This window comes from Mustela lutreola, chromosome 2 (genome assembly GCF_030435805.1).
Source record: "Mustela lutreola isolate mMusLut2 chromosome 2, mMusLut2.pri, whole genome shotgun sequence".
In the NCBI taxonomy this organism is placed as follows: Eukaryota; Metazoa; Chordata; class Mammalia; order Carnivora; family Mustelidae; genus Mustela; species Mustela lutreola.
Genome location: NC_081291.1, coordinates 195510609 through 195534651, shown reverse-complemented (window position 1 = coordinate 195534651; position 24043 = coordinate 195510609). Strand labels below are relative to the sequence as shown.

The 24043-nt window shown below is 34.8% G+C and overlaps 1 pseudogene; it reads left to right on the top strand.

Annotated features, from left to right (window-relative positions):
* The first annotated feature begins 19173 nt into the window (after positions 1 to 19173).
* On the top strand, positions 19174 to 20016 carry LOC131825957 (microtubule-associated protein RP/EB family member 1-like; annotated as a pseudogene).
* The last annotated feature ends 4027 nt before the right edge of the window (positions 20017 to 24043 follow it).

Below are 24043 nucleotides of genomic sequence, written 5' to 3'. Positions count from 1 at the left end.
TTTATATGCAGTTAAAAATCTATTTGACTGTTGCTGTTGACCATACCACTTTGATCTCCTTTTTTATTTCCTTGGATATTTTGCAGCTGCTAAACTCACTCATCAACACAAGTCTTCATAACATTTGGCATTTTCTATTTTGTCACTGTCTCTCTGCGACAAACCTAGGATGTTAATATATCTTAGTATGTAAATCCAAAACATTTAGACAAAAAAAGAAAAGAGAAAAGATATATAAAAAAAGAAGGAAAGCAAAGCAAAGTTAAAGTAAGAAAAATCCATCCAATGAAATTTTTATTGAAGCTAAGATATGGAAATACCAAAGATAGCTTTAGATCGTTGCTTTGGTCTTATTTCTCCCCATCCAATTCTTTTGGGAAGTTTGATGCTTTTCCACTAAATACTAGATATATTAATTTTTCATATTTTTTTTCCTTTTTCAAATTCTATACCCTTTATTTTTACACCTTACATCTTGTAAAGCTTTCAAGTTTTCTCTTAATGATACTCTCTCACTCTATCCATGTCCATTACTAATCCTTATTCTATAACCCAAACTAGTGAAGTTGTTAGAACACAAACTTCCATTGCTGGCCTCCATACCCCTCCAAAATAAGTTTTGTTCTGTACCACTCCAAGACATTGAATGAATCACCTACTTCCCCTCAGCTTTAAAGCTATCATGAGGAGTTTGTGTTGTAGAAAATAATTTTTATGTTTTTTTAAATGCCTGATTTCTTGAATTTAATCCACAAATAAGGGTATCTAAAATATGGAAATACTTAACACAAAATTGAGGGGAAATCTGCCTTTAAAAGTATACCCACAAGATCCAGCAATTCCATTCCTAGGTATATACCTCCTCCCAAATTGAAAACAGGTAAAATATTCATACCTGAATGTTTATAGCTGCACCATTCACAAGAGTCTAAAGATAGAAACAACCCAAGTGTCTGTCCAACAATGGATGAATGGATGAAATGTGTATATACGTACAGTGGAATATTATTCAGGCATAAAAAGAAAATACTGGTGCATGCTATCAGATGGCAAAACCTTGAAAGCATTATGCTAAGTGTAATAAATCAGACATAAAAGAATAACTGTGTGATTCCATTTATATGAAATATCCAAAAGACTTGAATTCATAGAAAAGAAAACAGATTTATGGTTGCCCAGGCCTGGGAGGAATAGGGACTAAGTGGCTGCTTAATGAATATAAGGGTAATAAAAATGTTTTGTAATTTGATATAAATGGTGGCTTCCCAACAATATAAATATTGGGAAGTTAACATAAAACTGAATTGTACACTTTAAAATGGTTAATTCTTTCTAAAATAAATGAATGAATGAATGAATATTAAAAAATAAAATAAGGTGGTTATTTTAATTTCACTTCATTTTTTTAAAAGGGGGAAAGACACTTCTGCACACATGTTTGGAGTAAATATTTCTAAAGAGATAAAAGATAAATATAATAATAATATCCTCTGGAATCATCATTTTAGTAGTACTTTTAATTTGTCTTTAACAATACTTTGTACTTTCTCTTCATTCCATTTCTTTTTTTCCCCTCATCTGATTTCACTGTTGAAGATACAAAAAGAATGTAATAGCCCTCAGTTCCTTCAGGTTATGTTTTATTGGTTAATTAATACCTGATTTAAGTGGTTGAAGATATTTGAGTGTGCCTGAGTTGTGTGTTAATGGAGTACTAAAACATGCCCTGTCATGTCTTAATTCCCCCAAACAGTCTCACACTGAATAAGTGAAAAGTGATTAAAACTTAAATGTCTTACCACCAAAGTACTTACTAACTTGGTCAGGTATGATTAAATGATAATCATTTGTTCACTGGCAGTCATAAATCTTTCTTCATTCTGATGCTACATATTACAATTTTTCCGGGTCATTTATGTTATAGACTATTTTCTTGTTCCTCTAGATTTTATGTGCTCTGTTCTTTCATTTTAAAGCATTATCAAACATACGGAAGAAACATATGGTCAACCAGTTATGTTATAAAAGTACTTGAATATTGGGTGAAAATGTTCACATAATGGGGATTTAGAGCAGGTCTCTCATATAGCCTGTAAAGAAGAATACCGATGTTGTAAGAATACAAAATATAAAATCCATATGTGAAATAAATCCAGTGCCTGCCTGGGTTTTACTTTTTTATCAAGAATTTAGAAAAGCTATGGGAATCTCTTACTGAAATTATCCATAATTTTATGTTTCTATGAAAGTAGACTGTTTCATAAAATATATGCCTATTAATACTTCATAATGAATTCAGCTAGTAGTCATACTATCAATTCCTTGAGGTCAGCAAAGAATCATTGTATAATGAAAACACTTAAAATTGTCTTTGTACTCTATTTATTCCAGGCAAAATTTGGGACATTTAGCAAACTGCTTTACCTTACCAAACCCCCAATTTTCCTTATCTGTGAAATAAGCATATTATATAATTCCAGATCATTGTCACAGTTACACAAATTCATATATAAAATGTGTTTGCCATATTGCCCAATTCTGCATCCACTTCTCCATCCCACCTAATGAATTCCACTGTTCATTCTTTAAGTTCCAATTTAAATATAATCACATTTTAGGGTAAAGATGAATAAATGGATATAAAAAACACAAGATGACCCTACTTAATCTATAAATTTAATTCAGTTTCAGTAAAAATCCAGGTTTGGGGATCCTGATGATGTTTGTAAATTTCATGTAAGAGAATAAATGATATGTGAATGTCTCAGGTTCTGTTCTCAGACTTATTATCTTTTTCATCCAATTTGAGTTTCTAGATTATTTCACCCACTATTAAAGTTTTAAATGCCTCTATATTCTGATGACTACTTCTACTGTTCCCACAACTCTTACCTCCAACTGACCGTTTGGTTTCCCAATGTGGATATCTAATGGGCATCCCAAAGTTAAGGCTAACCTGTTCCAAGTTGAAATTTTGACTCTCGTTCATCTCATTGAGATAAAAAACCTTAGAATCATTTTTTATTTCTCTATTACTTTTTATAATTTTTCCTGAAACATCAGCAAATCCTATTGCTTACCTTCCAAATGCATCAGGAGTCTGACCAATTCTCACCAACCACCCTATCACCATGGCATCCCAACCTACTATGATGAAATTTCAATAGACCCCTGGCTTATCTTCCAGCTTTCACTTTTACCTTTCTATGGTCTATTCATCACATAGTAGCCAGAATGAACTTATTAATACTTGAGTCAAAGCATGCAGTTTGTATATTAAAATTCTACATGGCTTCTCATTGCTCTTAAACAGCAAAGTTTCTAAAAAACTAAATAGCCCCTTGCTGGTTCTTGATATTTTTTCTCTTCCTAGATTGCTAACACCCAACCAAAGTGGGCATCATACGGTTATTCTTCAAACTCTGTCTGATAGTTCTGCCCTAGGACCTTTGTACACATTTTTTTCCTTTGCTCAGAAAGATACTCCTCCAGATACTCTCAAGGCTCCCTCCATTATTTTCATATCTCTGTTTAAATGTCCCATCTTTTAAGAGGAATTCTCTGACCATCTTTTCTAAAATAGTACACTTGTCTTTCTTTGTGGTGGTTAATTTTATGTATCAACTTGGCCACGATGTAGTGTTCATTTGTTCCATTAAACACTAGTCTAGAATTGCTGTGAAGATCTTTTTCAGATCTGATTAACCATTAAATCATTGAAATTTGAGTAAAGCAGATTACCTTCCCTCCTATGGGAGGGCCTCATCTAATCAGTCAAAAGTCTTAAGAGAAAAAACTGGATTCCCTCAAAGGGGAAGGAGTTCTTTGACTACCATCCAACTCAAGACTCTGATATCAATGCCTACAAGAATTCTCAGCCTGTTGGCCTTCCTTGCAGATTCTTACTTGCCAACCCCTACAATCATTTGAGCCAATTCCTTAAATAAATCACAGGTCTCTCTCTCTCTCTCAGTGTGTGTGTGTGTGTGTGTGTGTGTGTGTGTGTGTGTGTGTGTGTGACTGTCTGTGTTACTGGTTCTGTTTCTCTGGAGAACTCTGATTGATACACCCTTTGTTTACTTACATATTGTCTAGCTCGTCTATTTGAAGATAAACTCAAGAAGGAAGAAGTTTTCAGGTTTTTTTTTCACAACTGTGAATATAAATTTGAAAAAACCTTGGTGCATATTTGCCAAATATATTGTTAATGAATCAGTGACTAAGCACAGGAGTTTAGAAATATTATAATTATTTAGAATGAACATTTTTTCTACCAGACATTAAAATTCATTTATGGGAAATGGTAAAGTCTCCTTCTTTATTATAGCTAAATAATATCTCATTATATATACTCATATGAATATCTACACCACATTTTCTTTATCCTGCCATTTGTAACAATGCAGATGATACGGGAGCAGGTTATGCTAAGTGAAAAAAGTCAGAGAAATTCAAATACTGTATGACCTCAATTTTATGTGAACTCTAAAATAAATAATTAAAGTTGAACGCAGAAACTCGAGTAGAATAGTGGTTTCCAAGACCTGGGGAATGAAGGAAATGGGGGGAGATGTTGGTCAAAGGGTACATACATTCCATTATAAGATGAATGGTTCTGAGAATCTAGTGTACAGCATGTTGATTATAGTTAATAATATTGTATTGTATATCTGAAATTTGCTAAGAGAGCAAATCTTAACTGTTCTCACTGCAGAAAAAGAATGGTAACTATGTGGGGTGATGGAAGTATTAATTGATTTGGCACCTCATCTCACAATATATACATATATCAAATCATCATATTGCGTATTTTAACTGCGTAACAGTGTTGTCAGTTATATCTCAATAAAGCTGGAAAAATAACTAATAAAAATAAATTATTAATAAAGAAGATACACTTGTAATCAAGCGTACATCTGTTTCCCATTAAGTGCTAGTACCTTTAGGAATTAAAAAGATTGTATCGTTTCTGTGAATGGCACTTCTATTCACCCCATCCATTTCTACTTACCCAGTTTAACTTTCTGCCATTCAAAGGTCTACCTAGGTTTTACTTCTGACCATCACCTGGAATTCCAAAATGAATCACCTCCTCGTCCTTATTGGACAGCTGATGGTTAGTATCTGGGCTGCCAAAGCAAGCACATGGAAGGCTGATGTCACAAAAGCCACACAATCCTTTATTGTCATTGCCCTCAATTTCCTTCCATATAAGGCTCTGTGAGTAATGCCCTTTACTGAAAAGTGGGAAAATTTATAGGAGAAAAAAAACACTTAAATAGGTATGCTAAGTATACCTGTTCTTAGAGTCTAAAGAAAATGGGAGAAGAAAAGAGATCTCCTTCATAGGAGTCCCATTCTTGAGAGCTCTCAATGCTAAGTTTGCTTCTCTAGCCTGATGTCCAGTCCTTTACTTCTTCATTGGCTGAAAAGTGTACTCCACCTTCTACTCCTAATCTCTCTGCCTCCTACTCATATATTTCTTGACTCTCAGTAGTACATTACTCAAGTCTTAAATTACTCATTTTTAAAAATCATTACAGAAAAGACATCAGCTATAGGTTTTTTTTCCCTTTTACTCATTTATTTATTTTTTTATTAATTTTTTATTTTTTATAAACATATATTTTTATCCCCAGGGGTACAGGTGTGTGAATCACCAGGTTTACACACTTCACAGCACTCACCAAAGCACATACCCTCCCCAATGTCCATAATCCCACCCCCTTCTCCCAAATCCCCTCCCCCCACCAACCCTCAGTTTGTTTTGTGAGATTAAGAGTCACTTATGGTTTGTCTCCATCAGCTATAGGTTTTAAACATCACAATCAGTCTCCTTTGAGACCTCTTCACCAGTTTGAAATGGATATGTACCTTGTACATTCTTCCTGCATCCTTATGGGTAACTCTTAGGGTAACTATTGGGGTAACTTGTGGGTAACTATTAGGCCAAACACTGGGTAAAAGGGGCCAGAGTTAACAAATGTTTGTGTACAAGCACACTTGCACATCAGCAGTCCTTTCAAAGAGTATATATTCAATTTCCTAAAATCAACATCATCCAAAAATCCCCCCCCAGTCCAAAATGAAGACAGAATTTTTAATTGTACACTCTGACTTCTTTTTTACTATGGAGCTCAGCCCAGTCCCAGTGCCTACTGATATATAAATAAACAAGACCTTTTTGCTAAACCTTGTAAAAAACAGAGTTAGAATATTCTTATCTACTCAAAGACCTGGCTAAAAGTTTGGAAACTTTCAGTATAGAAGTGAGAGTCAAACACTCCTGCACTGGGGGAAAATATCATTTAAACACTAGACTGGGGGACAGAACAGGAAACATGGTTAAATTTGGAGAAAAATATGGAAGACACTATATGGCTATGTAAGGACAACTGTAAGGTGATTCTTGAGGATCCAATTACCTCGGAGCCAACAGGAGTGACCCTGTAAAACAAAATCAGTACCAAGGTTCCTGCTTTCCTATAGAGTGTAAATTCCTGCACAGAAGAGGGAAATGGGGGGACTGCATTAATTTTGTTCTTCACAAAGAGAGTCACATTAATTTTGAGTGAGAGAGTGACAGCTCTGGAAAGCTCTGTGCATGATTCAAAAATCTTGAGATCAAAGGTAATTTTTTTCCCAAAAGGTAATTTTTATTTTTATTAAAGTCAGTTCTAGAAGATAAAGTTGAGAATTGGATATCTTTGTATGGAGATTTTATGATTTAAAATTTTCTTAATTTTGAACAAGGAAATAATAAAAATAGTATGAATTCTTAATAAAATGGTAGCACTCCAGAATAGTTTTTCATAAAAAAAATACTGTTTTTAAGGGACTCTAAGTCATCCCCTGACTTGTACTATAAACAGCAGCTTCCAGACTGAGTCATGACTCTAGCAGTCCTGGCTGGACACCACAGGGAGGGTTGGGACACATATTTGTTTTAAGACTCATAACTTATCCTGCAAAATTTCAGAATGAGTGTTAAAAATAAAAGCTATTATTACCTATATGTAAATTGTTTAACTAGTTTTATGTACCAGAATCATTTAGTTCTTATTTTAAACTGGATTTTATCAATTTGAAAAGTAAGTTTAATTTGGACAGAATTGTGAACTATTTCTCTTAAAGTTCTGTTAAAGTTTTGGGGACATGACTTGATTTTCTTTACATTTTATAGAAATATGTCAACTGGTAGTCTTTTAAAGGGTGAATCAGACTCTCCTACGTATAATAATTGAACTAAAATATTTCAATACTGATAAATTTCAGAACATTATCCCAGTCTGCAACTGCAGAAAATAAAAGAGATAGGAAGAACCAAAGTCAAAGAGAGCCCCAACACAAGAGAATTTATTAATACCATACTACATTTCTGACATGTCTAACCATTCATTCATTCTTCTACTCAACAGGTAGAGTTAAGGGTCCAGTATGTGCCAGGCACTGTTCTTGGCACATGGGATAGTTGTGGCCAATACAGCCCTGAAGTTAAGTCTCTGACAATCTTTTAATTTTGAATCAAGCCACTTAGCTGATAAATGACAGAGCTAGACATTCAACCCACCCAGGTCTCTCTAGAATTCAGAACCCATATATTTTTTTTCTTTCATCCTAAATTATATTTCCTCTTAATGAGTGGGAAATATTTAATTATGAAATCTCAAATGTCTGTTTTAAATGTAAGTCTATAGTTTTTCCAATGTTTTATGTCTGTAGGGCATTAAAGAGGAGCTATGTATATTTAGGGGGTAGATATGGCTTATGTCTATCCTATGTGTCCTCAGTTTTTTATACAGTAATTTTTATAACCGTAGAAATGCCTTCCGAATGATACACACTGTTTGACTTGTTGTGCCTTTTATCTTTCATAACTACAAAGAAGAAGATGTTATTTTTTATAGTTTCTGGAAGCGATAGGAATGAAATTTCCACTATTGTGGAATTAATTAAAAGTTAGACTTCAAAATGAATCATTTTGCCACTGAGAACACTTTTAAAATATATTCTCATAATCTTCACTATAATTCAGAGTAAGTATTTGAACATTTACAATAATAAATACAGAATTTCTTAAAAGCATACATTATACAGTAATAATTTAAAAATGTTCATGACATGTTTTATCATGATGAAATATATATCAGGCTTTATGAGGACAATGCAGAGAGACAGCCCAGAATCATGAAGGTGGAAGTGACGATGATTTCCTTCTACCTTAATAGCTTTAATTGCAGGATATAATAGAATACAGCTGCTCCTCTCTTCAAAGTCCAATTTCATTGTCTGTCTATAAACTGTCAACACCATCTCTGCTGTTTGACTGTTATGTCACCCAACCCTGTTCCACCTGAACAAATCTGTGGCAATCTGCACCAAATGCTCCTTTTCCTCTGAAGTGTAAATTCCCTGTGCATTACTGAATTAGGAGGAGTTTTAGCTTTATTGCCATAAGCTTATTTACTGTGATAAATGTAATAAGTAAATAAAATAAAAGCTAACACTTAGAATTGACATTTTACTTAGGGAAAAAATCAGACATCCTTTATATATTTCAAAAATGGAAGTGTGATGTTTGAGTAAGACAACAAATTCCATGTGTAGATAATTGAAAAGAGAAGCAGAACATTTTTGGAAAGGTATAGAAGAGTTCTAAACAATGACAAAAAAGTGAATTAAAGCAACCAATGAAAAACGGCAAACTTGGCCATAGATGATTGAGCAAGTATATTCTCTAACAGTTTCCCTAAAAATGTTAGCTTTCAAATAATTCACTTGATGCATCTAGCTTTTGTTACTTTTTTCTTTTCCTGTTCAAATGCATCATGAGAATCTTCAGTCAATAACTGAAGTTAAGCTATAATTTATGTTTCTTCCACAAAATGAATGATCATGATTTGCCATGATGTATAAGCGGAACATTTCTTATATCGTTCTTTCTCTTTGTCTGATAAGTTGGCAAATGTCAGTGATTTAAATTATGGATAGAATAGTAAGTAATGAAAATATGCATAGCATAAATATTTTGCATTAGGTGTTTTGCTACTGAGGACACTTTATAAGTATCTGTAAAACAATATTTGATAGTGCTTAGAGTGTTTGCTATATAACTGAGCACTTGCATGAGTACACTAGTTCTTTGGCAGAAAAATAAACTGTGACTTGATAAAAGATGTAAACAAGAATTAGTTTAAAATGTGAGAGACAGAAAATGATGCAGAAAGGAATGGCTACCACCTAATGATCAAAGACCTATGAGACCCATTAGCCCAATCCACTCTAATTTAAAAGTGACAGTTCTAGAAGATTGAAATCTGGTAGCCATAATTTATCATCACTTCTGATTATTTTCTTCACTAAATGTTCATCAATAAGTTTAGAACATATTGTTTAAATTGTGAAATTTTGTTAGTGCAGGGCTAGCTACTAACATGGCTATTGATGATAGCCTTTATTTTAGGGTACCGGGAGTAGCATTGTTTCACGTTTCATCATTAACCTGGAAGATGGAAAACCACACATTATTATGTTTGCAGCTGATACTGAGTTTTATCTTTGTATGTGTCAAATGGAAAGGGATGGGGAAATAGGATGAATAGTGACTCAGGAGTAGGGAAAGAGGAAATCGGAGACAAGAATCAGGTTTCTGGGACGCCTGGGTGGCTCAGTTGATTAAGCGGCTGCCTTCGGCTCAGGTCATGATCCCAGCATCCTGGGATCGAGTCCCACATCGGGCTCCTTGCTCGGCAGGGAGCCTGCTTCTCCCTCTGCCTCTAGCCTGCCACTCTGTCTGCCTGTGCTTGCGCTCTGTCTCTCTCTCTCTCTCTCTCTAACAAATAAATAAAAAATCTTTAAAAAAAAAAAAAAAAAAGAATCAGGTTTGAAAAATGATGGGGTGAATGATTTGAGAATTAGTTTTGGTAAATGTAATCAATGATCTTTTTCTAGATTATAACTAACTGCCTCAAACAATCTGATGTTTGAATCAATTAAATAGAGCACAACCGGCGATTTGGTCTTTTGGCACAACGCGGCACATGTGAGTTAGATTTTTTGGAAGAACAAGACTAAAATAATCTGCTCTTTTCTCAACAAGAAGTTCCAGGATCCGTGGCCTTTCTAACCACTATCTCTGCTTAGCAATACATAACTTTTATGAGGCTCTTAAAGATAGTTCAACATTTTTCACTACAGAAGTTTTGTATTTTTTTTAAGATTTTATTTATTTATTTGACAGACTGAGATCACAAGTAGGCAGAGAGGCTGGCAGAAAGAGAGGTGGAAGTAGGCTCCCTCCTGAGCAGAGAGCCTGATGTGGGGCTCAATCCCAGGACTCTGGGATCATGACCTGAGGCTTTAACTCACTGAGCCATCCAGGTGCCCCACTACAGAAGTTTTTGAATATCACATTAAAAGGTTGTTAGTATGTGTTGTGGAATGAATGGTGTCTCCTAAAAGGATATGTTGAAGTCTTAACCCCTGATACCTGTAAATGTGACCTTATTCGGAAACAGGATCTTTGAGGATGTAATCCAGTTAACAAGAGATCATACAGGGGTAGAGTAGACACTAAATGCAATATAGCTGCTGTCCTTATAAGAAGAGTAGAAGAAATGCAAATAGAGAAATGAAGAAAAGACCATGTGATGACAGGAGAGAGAGATTGGAGTCATGTATCTACAAGCTAAACAGTAAAGATTGCCAGCAACCACCAGAAACTAGGAGGAAGCAAGAAAAGACCCTTCCCTAGAGGCTTCAGAAAAAACATGGCCCTGTCAAGACCTTGAGTTCATAGTTCTACCCTTCGCTCCTTATGGTGCTTTTGTTATGACAGCCTTAGGAATCAATTCAGTATGTCATCCATAAGAGAAAGACCTAAGAAAATGCTTTCTGCCCCATCGATGTAAGTGAAAAGTTGTACTTTTTATATTATATATTTGTAGGTGACCTGTGGGGGCTGTTATTTAAGTCACAGAGACAGAAATTCCCTTTTGAAAAGCATTGAAGAAGACCCTGCAATAGGCTACATAGAAATATTGACTTGTGTGCATGTGAGCACATCCATTCCTTACTGGCATCCCTGCCATCTTGCTAAAACTTAGTCTGCTGATATCTCTGTGTGGCTCAGCAGCCCCTGCAGACTTCCTTTTTCTTACAAAGAGTACTTCCATTCTTCACAGATGCCTGTTCCCGATCTAACTTCTTTCTAGTATTCTAGTCTCGTGTTGTGCTTTGCCCGAGTAGCATCTGTGTGCCAGCTACCCTAGATTATGTAATTCTTCAACAGATCCTATACTTCTGTTTCTGGATTTTAATTAATGCTCTTTCTTCTCTTCTCTAGCAACCAAAACCCTATCCTAGTCATTCAATGTCTAACTCAAAAGCAGTTTTCCCTCATGAAGACTTCCCCAGTCCTCATCACTGTATTTTTTCTTCCATCCCTATTCCCATCATGCTTTGTACCTCCATTAAAACATTTAATAAAATATTCTTGATTTATTGTTATTCTATGCATACCTTTTACTGTAATTTTTAAAGGTAAAATGGGCTTTATGATATTATTTTACAAACCCTAAATTAAAAAACACTGGCTATCTGAAAACAGTTTAACATGAAAAAATGTTATTTGTTCCACAAAAGGCTTGAGAAATGGAGCATGCATCCCTGTTCAAGAAGTTATGATCAGTGGTTAATAAACATGTGAATGAATAAATAATTGAAAGAGGAATTTATGTAAAACTGAATGCATAGGTTCTTTGTAATATTATCTAAAAGTAGAGATTTGGCTGATTTGTTTTAATTTTTGGTAATCTTGGTCAAGATTGTCCTAGTAAAATTTATGATATTAAGGTTTATAAACGTTTTAAAAAGATAAGAACTTTACATTTGAGTCTTTGGTATCAGAAAAATATTAATGACAATTTTTAACAAATAATGTAGATTATTTGTTTGAGATGAAACTTTGGGTTGTATGTTTCCATTACTTTTACTGATTAATAAATTAACAACGAATGACGGCAAACAACATAAAAAAATTGTGAGAAGTGCATAAAGTAGTGGTAAGTGTTTTATATGAAAAGAGAGAATTATTTTCATAGAAATAGAATTTCATTTCAAGTCCCATGATGATTATTTGTTTTAAATGTCTGGGAAATCTAAATACAAATAGTACAATGAGTGTGTTGGTCATAAAATTGATTTTGATTTTGTTATTTTAAAAGATTACCCTAGCCATGTAACTACTACTACTTTACTAAATATGAGTTTATATGAGTTCTTTGTAAGAAAAAAACCACATTTATTAATAAAATAATATATTAATTGCTTTTCAAAGAAGAGTCCAGTGTTGAGAGACAGAAAATGTTAAATCTAACACTTGCAAGAACTGGAAGTGGATGTGCCCTTTATGGAGAATTTCTTTTCATTCTATTAGAATGGAATCTTTTTTGGACCCAGCCATAAAAGAGCATAGTAATAATAATAGCAACTAACACTTAAATAGCACTTAATACACGTCAGGCACTATTTTAAGTGTTTTGCACACATTAATTTATGTAATCCTCACAATGACCCTATAAGACAGTTCTGTCATTACTCATATTTCATAAAAGGAGAAAGTTACCTTCTTAGTGTATAGTAACTCACCAAGGTCACATACCTCATATGTGGTAGAAACAGATTTTGAGCATGGGTCTACAATGCATTCCCTAAACCATTCTCCAGAGCTGTTTGGTTTTACAAGGGCAACTCTCTAATCTCTGCCTTTCACAGGAATTCAAAGTTGTGGCCACGCATATTTTTTTTTTTTAAGATTTTATTTATTTGACAAAGAAAGATCACAAGTAGACAGAGAGGCAGGCAAAGAGAGGGGAGGAAGCAGGCTCTCTGCCAAGCAGAGAGCCCGATGCCGACTAGGTCCCAGGACCCCAGGATCATGACCTGAGCCAAAGGCAGAGGCTTTAACCTACTGAGTCACCCACGTGCCCCCAAGCATATGTTTTAATCGTTCAATAGCACATAGCTTTCCAAAAGGAACAATTTACAAATGATTGTATAATGGACACTCCTTGGCTGTCTTTTTCTTCATGCATGTATATATGTTTCACTTAATAGGATAACATCAGAAATAAAGGTCATGTTATTATGTAGCCACAGTAGGGCTCCAAAACTTCTACACATTTTAAAGAAATGATGTGAATTTCAGTTAATCAAAGTAAAGTGCATACATTTGCTCTCAAACTTGTCACTGTCAGTTTTGATTATGTCTGTATCTCTTAAGATCTTGAACATGTTACCTCTAAGATGCTCATTTTTAATATTGCTCTAAATGTACTAGTGTGACAATAAATTATAATGAAACTAATTGGAACTAGGTCCAAATCCAAATCTGTCATTAATTATTTATGTGAACATTGGTAATTTTCTTTCCTTAATTGAGGTTTCCTTATTTGTAAAATAGAGGTATATATCTATTTTGGAGCTATTCTGAAAAACATTAAAAATAAATACCTAATACATTTCCTGAAACAATCTGGAGCTATTCAAAATCCTATTATTATTTCTCCTTTCCTCATTTGGATAACAATGGAAATTTGTCTGCTTTACTAATGAAAAATTGTTGAGAAATTTAAGAAACATCAGCTGATAAGTGAAATATGCCTATATATACTTTAAAAATATTTGAATGATCATTAATCTATTTATTTAAGTTTAAAAAGTGGGTGTGGGGAGATGTGAATATGAACAAGCTTTAGTTTTTCTATTAAAGATCCATTTTGAAGTCATATACAATGCCCACATGGTGAATTGGATTCTTGTTTTATTTTGTGTCTGCCTCTAATGAGATTAGTATTAGAAAGTCACCTTTTTTATCCTTAGAAGAAAAGTTTCCTTTGTAGATTAAGGGTAGGTTTTCTTGAAAAAGAGAGGGTAGGCTGAAATGTCATCCTAGGGTTCCTGGTAGAATAGGAGTGGTAGAACATTCAGTGGTGGATAGCTCTACTTTCTGAGAAAAGAGGTACAGTCATACCCATTCTGTTTCAAGGATTTGCAGAAAAACTTTTACCTGTCCCCTGATGTAGGGGAACCAGGGGAAAAGAAAGAGGCAGAGATTCAGTGGACACCAGACCTGGTTCTAGCAGGACTCCAAGGTGGCAGCTTACTTTGGATAATTGCTGTGGGTCTCAAATCAATATTATTATGCAGTCCCAGCATTCCAAGCAAAAGGATGACCTTGGCCAAGCTTTCACAAAGAAAAGAGCTCATCCTTATTCAATGGGAGATAGAGTATGCTCTCATAGCACCCAAAGGAAGAATTAGCAATGGATATAAAGTAGAAAAAGTAACATTCAGCCTAACAATTGCTGCTGGGGGCAGTGGAATGCACAGTTTGTTTGTTTATTTATTGATTGATTGATTGATTATTCTAGCAAAGCCCAAATAACTATTTGTGTGTGGATTTCAGAATTCATGTTCAGCAAATGTTTAATAATGTGCTAACCCTTGTTCTATGTTTGAAGATTAAAGACACAAAGCAAAATATTGTATCATGAATATTATGATATAGGAGAATAAGAAAACCAATAAACATAGAGATCTATAACATATTTAAATTAGGGATAATGCTACAGGGAAAAATAAAGCCTAACAAATGATTTGAGAGTAGTGGTACTACCACTTTAGAAAGGATGATCATGGAAGGTCCCTGACAGTCTGACCAGTAACTAGGAGTAGATCATAAACCCTTGGAAGACATCATAAGGACTATGATGCCAAGAGAGACTGAAAGCACATGATGGGAGTCTTTAACTTCTCTTTGAAATCTGTACAACTCTTGTATTTTCCATCCCCAAACTGCGTTCCTCAAAATGAAGTACAAACATTCAAGTTATGAATTATTTAAAATGGGAAAATTAGAGTAATTAAATATAGATCAAATATCTGAATATAATTATATATGTCATGAAGCAAATTTGCTTAATTATTTAATTTCATCTTTATAGTTCTTTGACTTTTAATATATATATATTTTTTTAACTTGCAAAATTTCAAAATGTAAAAAAGAAAAAATATGTAGAGATTAATGTAAAGAACTCCATGTATCCATTACTCAGCTTAAGTAACTATCAGACTGTGCAAATCTTATATTACCTGTAACCCTACCTACCATACCTCTAATCTCAGGTAATGTTGAAACAATTTCTAGACATCACACCATTTCATTCTTAAAAATTTCAGAGTATAAGAACTTTGTGAAACATAATCATAATATTATTAAGACCCTTCCTAAAAGTATTTACAACCATTTCTTAATGTCATGAAATCCTAATGTTCAAATTTCTCTAAGTGTCTCATAAATATTTCATTAGAATTGATTTATTTGAATCTGTATCTAAGGTTTACTCATCATATTCTTTTGATATTTCACTTTTTGTAAAAATCTATCAGTCACCCCTCCCTTTTTGTAAAAATTGCTATTTATTTGTTCACAAAATTGTCTTACTTGTCTTGTTATTCACCACACACTAGGTTTTGATCATTTCATCTTCATGTATAATTTAACATGTTTCTTTGTTTCCTGTATTTAAAAAAACCAAAAACCAAAAACCAAAAACCAGAACTGGGAGTTACTTCTAGAAGTTTGAGCAGATGTTGTTTAAGACTTTCTCCCAGTTTTGTAGTCCTCAGTCATAGACACACTCCCCTATAGCCCACCTATGTGCTCCTGTGACGCTCTGTTCTCACTTCCTTGACCTTAGGCATCGTGTAAGATGAAATCCCAAGCTTATGAATAAACCGGTACAATTCTCAGAAGCAGCTGAGAATTGTCAGTCATTCATGTGTGTCCCCAGAAAAATCCAGTACTTGTGCTTCATTAATCCGTCAAGATATTCTTCATTTTCCTAACCTATACAAATTTGGAAAATATTATTTATAAAAATGTTAGAAATAAAGATATTTAATAAATATATTGTTGAAGAAATGTTATGGCCCTTTAATCTTTATTATTATTATAAAATCACAATAATTGTTGTTGATGCCTTTGGGGGGTTCATTTTATCCTTTTAAAGTCTTATTTCTTTTTCTGTAAATTCACATAAAGCTCTTCTGAATGTCAGTTTTTCCTGAACTCTTACCCTCAATTCAGTTTCTCCAGCCCATAGATTGACTTAAGGACTATATTCTCCATGACTGGAACATTTTAAAATTTGTTTTGGCTTATTACTGGGAAAGCCCAGAAGATTGATGACTATCAGAATGGACTATTAACCTTCCTTTTCTCTCTCTTCCACCGTGTTCTTTAATGACACCTGCTAACTAATGACAGTGCAGATTAGCCCTTAGTTGGAGACACGCATAAATGAGAGGTGTTATTGTTTTGCATTTTTCCCTAAGAAAATGATCAGGGTAAAAGAACCTAAATTCAACATTTTTTTTTCTCCTAATAGCTTGTTCGCTTCTAGCTGATTTCAGAACTGCCCTTTCACTGTGCTGTCCTCTCTCTCTGACCTTCTGTTCCACACTAATGAACCCTGTTAATAGCTAATCTTTGTTCTGTGATAGCAACTATTTCTAATCTGGGATGTTCAAATTAGCAGTTTTCCTTAACTTGTGTCTAATTATAGTTATTTTTTAACCTGATTTCAAATGTAGTTTCTTCAAATCTTTTTGCTTTCTCCTTCTGTGACTTTCTATTGCTCAGCAATCTTTGCAATTCAACACAGTATTTGGATAAAAGGGAGAAATTGATGGTTTAAGTTAATTTGATTTGTTTCCATATTTGGGGAGTGATTTGTAACTTTAAGAAATTGGGCTTATTATTTTATTCTTAAATATATTTCCTTGTTTCCAAACTATCACCAAACAAAACAAGCAAGCAAAAACCTGGATATTGGAAGTTTTAAACTTACCCAACAAAACGTGTACACATCATTTTTGCTCTCTGTTATATACATTGGCATATAAAGCCCAAGCTTTTCTTTTCTCCTTTACATAACAGCAGCTAAAATATTTATTACACATCTATTCTGTGTCAGAAACTGTATCACATATTAAGAATACAGTGAAAGAGAAACAAGTTTTATCCTTTATATTGTGGACTCTATGAAGAGTTAATTACTGAATGGGTCAGCTACTTTCTGTCAAATGCTCATTGCTATTTCTTTTTGCAGTGAACACAATTTGTTCCAACTGTCACTTGTAGAAAAACTAAGAGGTCTTCAAAGTGACCTGTTCAGTTTTTTATTACTCATTTATGTCCAGTTTCATCTCAATTTTATTTACAGGTTTTATATTGGCTGGTGGCATGTGGTACTAAGAACCCCAAGGCATTTAAGCATTTAAGAAAGTGAAAAGCAAGAGGGGGAAAAAAAGCATAAAGCAGAAAGTCATAGGTGAAAAGCTAGATTTAGACACCTGATAGATGCAGGTTTATTTGTAGTTTCCCCTGCAATATGCTTGAAACTTTAATAGGATTATATGCCTAAGAGTCAGAATTTTATTCCATGCAGTTTACATAAAGGGAGGAGTGGATATTTTATAATCTAGATTTGGGCTGATAATGTTGCTTTTAGTAAGAATTGTAACTGGGTCTAGGTCAGCTTCAAAGCTGAAAAGGCTCTTTTGCCACTCTGCCAAATGCCCCCAAAGTGTCCTATTCTCCCCTCCACCCTCCATGCCGACACCCATCATTGCTCACACCAAGAATGAATCTATGCAAGTGCAGAGAACGAGTTTACTCCCTCTTTGACTTTCCCCAGATTTGGGAACCCTCTACAAAAAGTGCATTAACAAATCTGAAGCTCAAAATGTGACCCAAAACACATTCTTACATTCACTTGCAGATTTTCTTTCATTACTGGAGAGGCAGCAACAATAAAGTGATGTGACGTATTCTATTTTTTTTTTTCAATATTACATTTTGTTATTAGACTGTGAACTTGGCTGTAACTCCACTTTAAAATTTACCAGTGTTCTTGTCCACACTCTCTTTTCTTCTCTCACCCCCACCCAAACAATTCTAGTGAAGCAAATCTCCAGAGAATCATAAAGTCATAGAAAATTAAACTAGAAAAAAACAGAGAGATCTTTTCCTTTTCCTTTATTTTAGAGATGAAACTAAGGCTCAATTTTCTATAATTTGACAGGCATTATGGCCTAAAAATAGTATTCAAAAGAAATATAAATATTATTAGAAGGAGAACTTCCTAGGCAGAATGATATTCTGGAGTGGTCTGCAAGTCCTCTGGGTAATTAGGCAGATGGCTTATTGCTTAATCTCTAAGCAATCTCTAAGTCAAGTTCAGGTTTTCTCTCCTTACTTTAGAAGTAAATGTTGCTCAACAGGACAGTGAGTTTTTTACACAGTTAGGAAACAAATATGGGAAATACCAGACCACTTTTCAGCAAGGTTATGTTTAACCTTTAGGTGAGAAATAGGTCTACTTACATGGTATTTTATAATCTCATATGATTTTCTTCAGATATATTCAGAGCATTCCATCCTGAAGCAACAAAATACACATTCTTCTCAAGTGCACATGAAACATTCTCCAGAATAGATAACATACCAGGTCACAAATCAGGTCTTAACTGGTGCCAAAAGACTGGGATCATTCCTTGCATATTTTCAGGCCACAATATTTTGAAACTGGAATTCAGTCACAAGGGGAAATTTGGAAAGAAATCAAATACATGGAGGCTAAAGAGCATCCTACTAAAGAATGAATGGGTCAGCCAGGAAATTAAAGAATTATTGAAAAAAAATCATGGAAACAAATGAAAATGAAAACACAATAGTTTAAAACCTTTGGGATGCAGTAGAAGCAGTCCCAAGAAAGAAGTGTATAACAATACAAGTTTTTCTCAAGAAACAAAAGAGGTCTCAACTATACAACCTGACCTTATATCTAAAGGAGCTGGAGAAAGAACAGCAAATAGAGACTAAATCCAGGAGGAGAAAAAAATTAATAAAGATTAGAGCAGAAATCAATGAATGAGAAACCAAAAGAACAGTAGAATGGATCCATGAAACTAGGAGCTGGTTTTCTGAGAGAATTAATAAGGTTGATAACCCCTAGCCAGACTTATCAAAAAGAAAAGAGAAAGGATAATGAGATGAAGACAGAACCAAAACTGGGCACAGGTAGTGGGCCCAGTCCCAGTGAGAGCTGAAGATGTCAGTGAACATATACTCAACATCAGTCACCAGTGATAACCTAAGTCTATATGACATGCTGGCCTGGATCAATGAGTCTCTGTAACTGAATCTGATGAATATCGTATAGTTGTGCTCAGGGGCTGTCCATTGTCAGTTTATGGACATGCTGTTCTATGGCTTCATTGCCTTGAAGAAAGTGAAATTCCAGGATGAGCCAGAACATGAATATATCCAGAACTTCAAAATACAAGCAGGTTTTAAGAAAATGGATGTTGACAAAATAATTCCTGGGACAAATTAGTGAAAGTAAAGTTTCAGGACAATTATGAATTTGTTCAGTGATTCAAGAAGTTTATTGATGCAAACTATGATGAAAAAGATTATGACCTTGCCAGACAAGGTCAAGAAACCACAGTGGCTCCCGCCCTTGTTGCTCCAGCTCTGAACAAACTGAAGAAACCTTTCAGCTCTTGCAGTGAGCTCCCCAGAGGCCCATTGCAACACACAGAACCACTGCAACCCCTAAGGCTAGCCCAGATGTGGCACAAGAGAATCCTGGTGTGGGCAACGGGGATGATGAAGCAGCTGAATCAACGCAGCAGGTCAACATATTGAAACATACCATCAAGACTTGGAGAAAGAAAGGGATTTCTACTTTGAGAAGCTAAGGAACATTGAATTGATTTGCCTGGAAAACAACCCTGTATTTCAGAGGACTGTGGGCATTCTCTATGCCATTAATGAAGTCTTTTTGGTACCTGATTAAGGGGCCCACAGGAGGAACGAGAAAAGTATTAACAGCTGGGACCAGCAGAGCAGCATCTGAATTCTTCACTCCAAATCATGTGCTTAACTGTAAAATACCCCCTTTTATTATTCTTAGAGGACCCACTGGTTTCTTTTCATAAGCAAACAGTACTCTTCTTAAAGTACACTTTGCAGAAGTTTCATCCCTTTTCCAGTGAGTTTGAGTTAGGAACTTTTGCACTGCAGCAGAGCAGTATTAACATTTAGTTGGGTCACCTAGAGAACAAAGAGGCTGACCATAGGGCTCACTGTGTGGACCTTGGTAACACTGATTGCTGGAGAAGGAGTTTTTATGGAATACACTGAGGTAGGGACCTTAGTAGAGAAATGTACAGAATGATTTGAATTTTAAGCTAATATGAAATCTTGGCAGAGAATGTTTTAATAAATAAATGCCTTAAGAGTATTTAAAATTAAAAAAGAGAGAAAGAAAGGAACCAAATAAATAAAATCAGGAATGAAAGAGGAGAGGTCACAACCAACACCAAAGAAATACAATCAATTATAAGAACATATTATGAACAACTATATGCCAGCAAATTAAGCAATCTGGAAGAAATGGATGCATTACTGGGAACTTATAAACTACTAAAACTTGAACAGAAAGAAATAGAAAACCTGAAGAGACCAGTAATGAGCAAGGAAATTGAAGCAGTAATTAAAAAATCTCCCAAGAAACAAGAGGCCAGGGCCAGATGGCTTCCCAGCTGAATTCTACCAAACATTTAAAGAAGAATGAAAACCTATTCTTTTGAAGCTATTTCAATAGAAAATAGAAATGGAAACTTCCAAACTCTTTATATGAGGCCAGCATTAACTTGATCCCCAAACCAGACAAAGACTTCACCAAAAAGAATTACAGACCAATATCCCTGATGAACATGGATGCCAAAATTCTCACCAGTATACCAGCCAATAGTATCCAAGAGCACATTAAAAGGATTAGTCACTACAACCAAGTGAGATTTACTCCTGGGCTGCAAGGGTGGTTCAACATCCATAAGTCAATCAATGTGATATACTACATTAATAAAAGAAAGGACAAGAACCATATGATCCTCTCAATCAATGCAGAAGCAGCATTTGACAAAGTACAGCATCCTTTCTTGATTAAAACTCTTCACAGTGTAAGGATAGAGGGTGAATACCTCAATATCATCATAGCTGCCTATGAAAAACCCACAGTGAGTATCATTATTAATGGGGAAAAAGCTTTTCCCCCAAGGTCAGGAGCACATCAGGGATGTCCACTATCACCACTATCACCACTGTTGTTCAGTATTGTACTAGAAGTCCTAGCCTCAGCAATCAGACAATAAGAAAACATTAAAGGCATCCAAATTGGCAAAGAAGCCAAACTCTCACTCTTTGCAGATAACATGGTACTTTATGTCAGAACACCGAGAAGACTCCACCCCCAAATTGGAAGAACTCATGTGGGAACTTAGCAAAGTGGCAGGATATAAAACCAATGCACAGAAATCACTTGGCATTTCTATATAGTAACAATGAGACAAAAGAAAGAGAAATTAAGAAGTCTATCCTATTTACAACTGCACCAAATCCCATAAGATGTCTAGGAATAAACCTAACCAAAGAGACAGAGCAACTATACTCAAAACACTATTAAACAGTCATGAAAAAAATTGAGGAAGACACACAAAAAAATGGAAAAACATTCCATGCTTATTGATTGGAAGAGGAAATATTGTTAAAAAGTCTATGCTACCCAAAGAAATCTACACATTCAATTCAACCCCTCTCAAAATACCATCGACTTTTTCACAGAGCTGGGATAAATAATCCTAAAATTTGTATGGAACCAGAAAAGATGCTAAATAGCCAAAGGAATGTTGAAAAAGAAAGCCAGAGCCTGTGGCATCACAATTCCAGACTTCAAGCTGTAATCATCAAGGCAGTATGGTACTAGCCCAAGAACAGACACATAGAGCAGTGGGATGGAATAGAAAACCCAGAAATGGACCCTTAACTCTGTGTTCAACTAATCTTTAAGAAAGCAGGAAAAATATTCAATGGAAAAAAAGACAATCTCTTCAACAAATGGTGTTGGGAAAACTGGACTAGCCACATGCAGAAGAATGAAACCGGACCATTTCCTGATATCGTACACAAAAATAGACTCAAATGAGTGAAAGACCTAACTGTGAGACAGGAGTCCATCAAAACCCTAGAGAGAACAAAGACAGCAACCTCTGTGACCTCTGCTGCAGCAACTTCTTCCTAAACACCTTCGAAAGACAAGGGAAACAAAGGCGGAAATGAACTACTGGGACTTCATCAAGATAAAATGCTTTTGTACAGCAAAGGAAACAGTGACAGAACCAAAAGACAACCAACAGAATGGGAGAATATATTTGCAAATGTCTTATCAGATAAAGGACTAGTATCCAAAATCTATAAAGAGCTTATCAAACGTGACACTCGAAGAACAATAATCTAATCAAATGGGCAGAAGACTTGAACAGGCATTTCTCCAAAGAAAGCATACAAATGACCAATAGACACATGAAAAAATGTTAAACATCACTCAGTATCAGGGAAATACAAATCAGAACCACAAGAAGATACTACCTCACACTGGTCAGAATGGCTAAAATTAACAAATCAATGGCTAAAATTAACAAGATGTTGGTGAGGATGTGGAGAAAGGGGAACCCTCTTACACTGCTGGTGGAATGCAAGCTGGTGCAGCTACTCTGAAAAACAGTATGGAGGTTCCTTAAAAAGTTGAAAATAGAGCTACCCTATGTCCCAGAAATTGCACTACTGGATATTTACTCCAAAGATACAAATGTTGTCTGATGTTTATAGCAGCCATGTCCACAATAGCTGAACTATGGAAATAACACAGATGGCCATCAACAGATTAATGGATAAAGAAGATATATATATATATATATATATATATATATATATATATATATATATATATATAATGGAATACTACTCAGCCATCACAAAAAACAAAATCTTGCCATTTGCAATGAAGTAGATGGAACTAGAGTTCCTATGCTAAACAAAATTAGTCAATCAGAGAAAGACAATTATATGATCTGACTCCTATGTGGAGTTTAAGAAACAAAACAGGGGATCATAGAGGAAGAAAGGGAAAAATGAAACAAGATGAAACCAGAGAGGAAGATAAACCATAAGAGACTCTTAATCATAGGAAATAAACAGGGTTGCTGGAGGTGAGGGGGTGCAGGGGATGGGGGTAACTGGGTGATGGAAATTGAGGAGAGCATGTGATATAATGAGCAGTGGGTATTACATAAGACTGATGAATCACTAAACTCTGAAACCTCTGAAACTAATAATATATTTTATGCCAATTAATTGAATTTAACTAAGAATAAAAATTAATTAAAAATGAAATAAAAATTTCATTAAAAGTAAAAAATTAACCAATCATAAAAATGTTAAATTTTAAAAAAAATAACAATCACATATCCTGTCAACATATAGAACAGAGCCCAAATAGGCTAATGCCTAAATGGTTATATGCAACCTACATGTATTTTGTTCTGCCATGGCAAATACCCTGAATATTTGCCTGAAATGGGAAGTAGTTTTATGGAGAGAGGCAAGAAAGTACCATGTTCATATTACTTCTCATTTTAGATTAACCTGGATCAGTCCTACTCTTTCCCAATGTTCTGACCCAATGATGCTCTTAACAAGATCAATACAACTTGAACAGAGAAGGGAGGATCAAGGAACTTATGTCCCCCACATAAGTTGATCAGCCCCAAAGCTCAAGAACAAATTTTATTGTGGAGGAAACCAGGTCCAAATGAATATTATGATCTGTATATTAGTTGAGGCCTAATCTACTGAGGGATCTTAGAGATGAATTCTCACCTTTTCATGTAAAACTGCTTTTTTCATGTAAAACTCAAACAATCCTGAGGAAAACCTGTGCATCATATGATGCTAATAGCCTACATTTTAAAGAAACAAACGCAACTATTTTTTTAAATTAACAAATAATATATTATTTGTTTCAGGGGTACCGGTCTGTGATTCATCAGTCTTACACAATTCACAGCACTC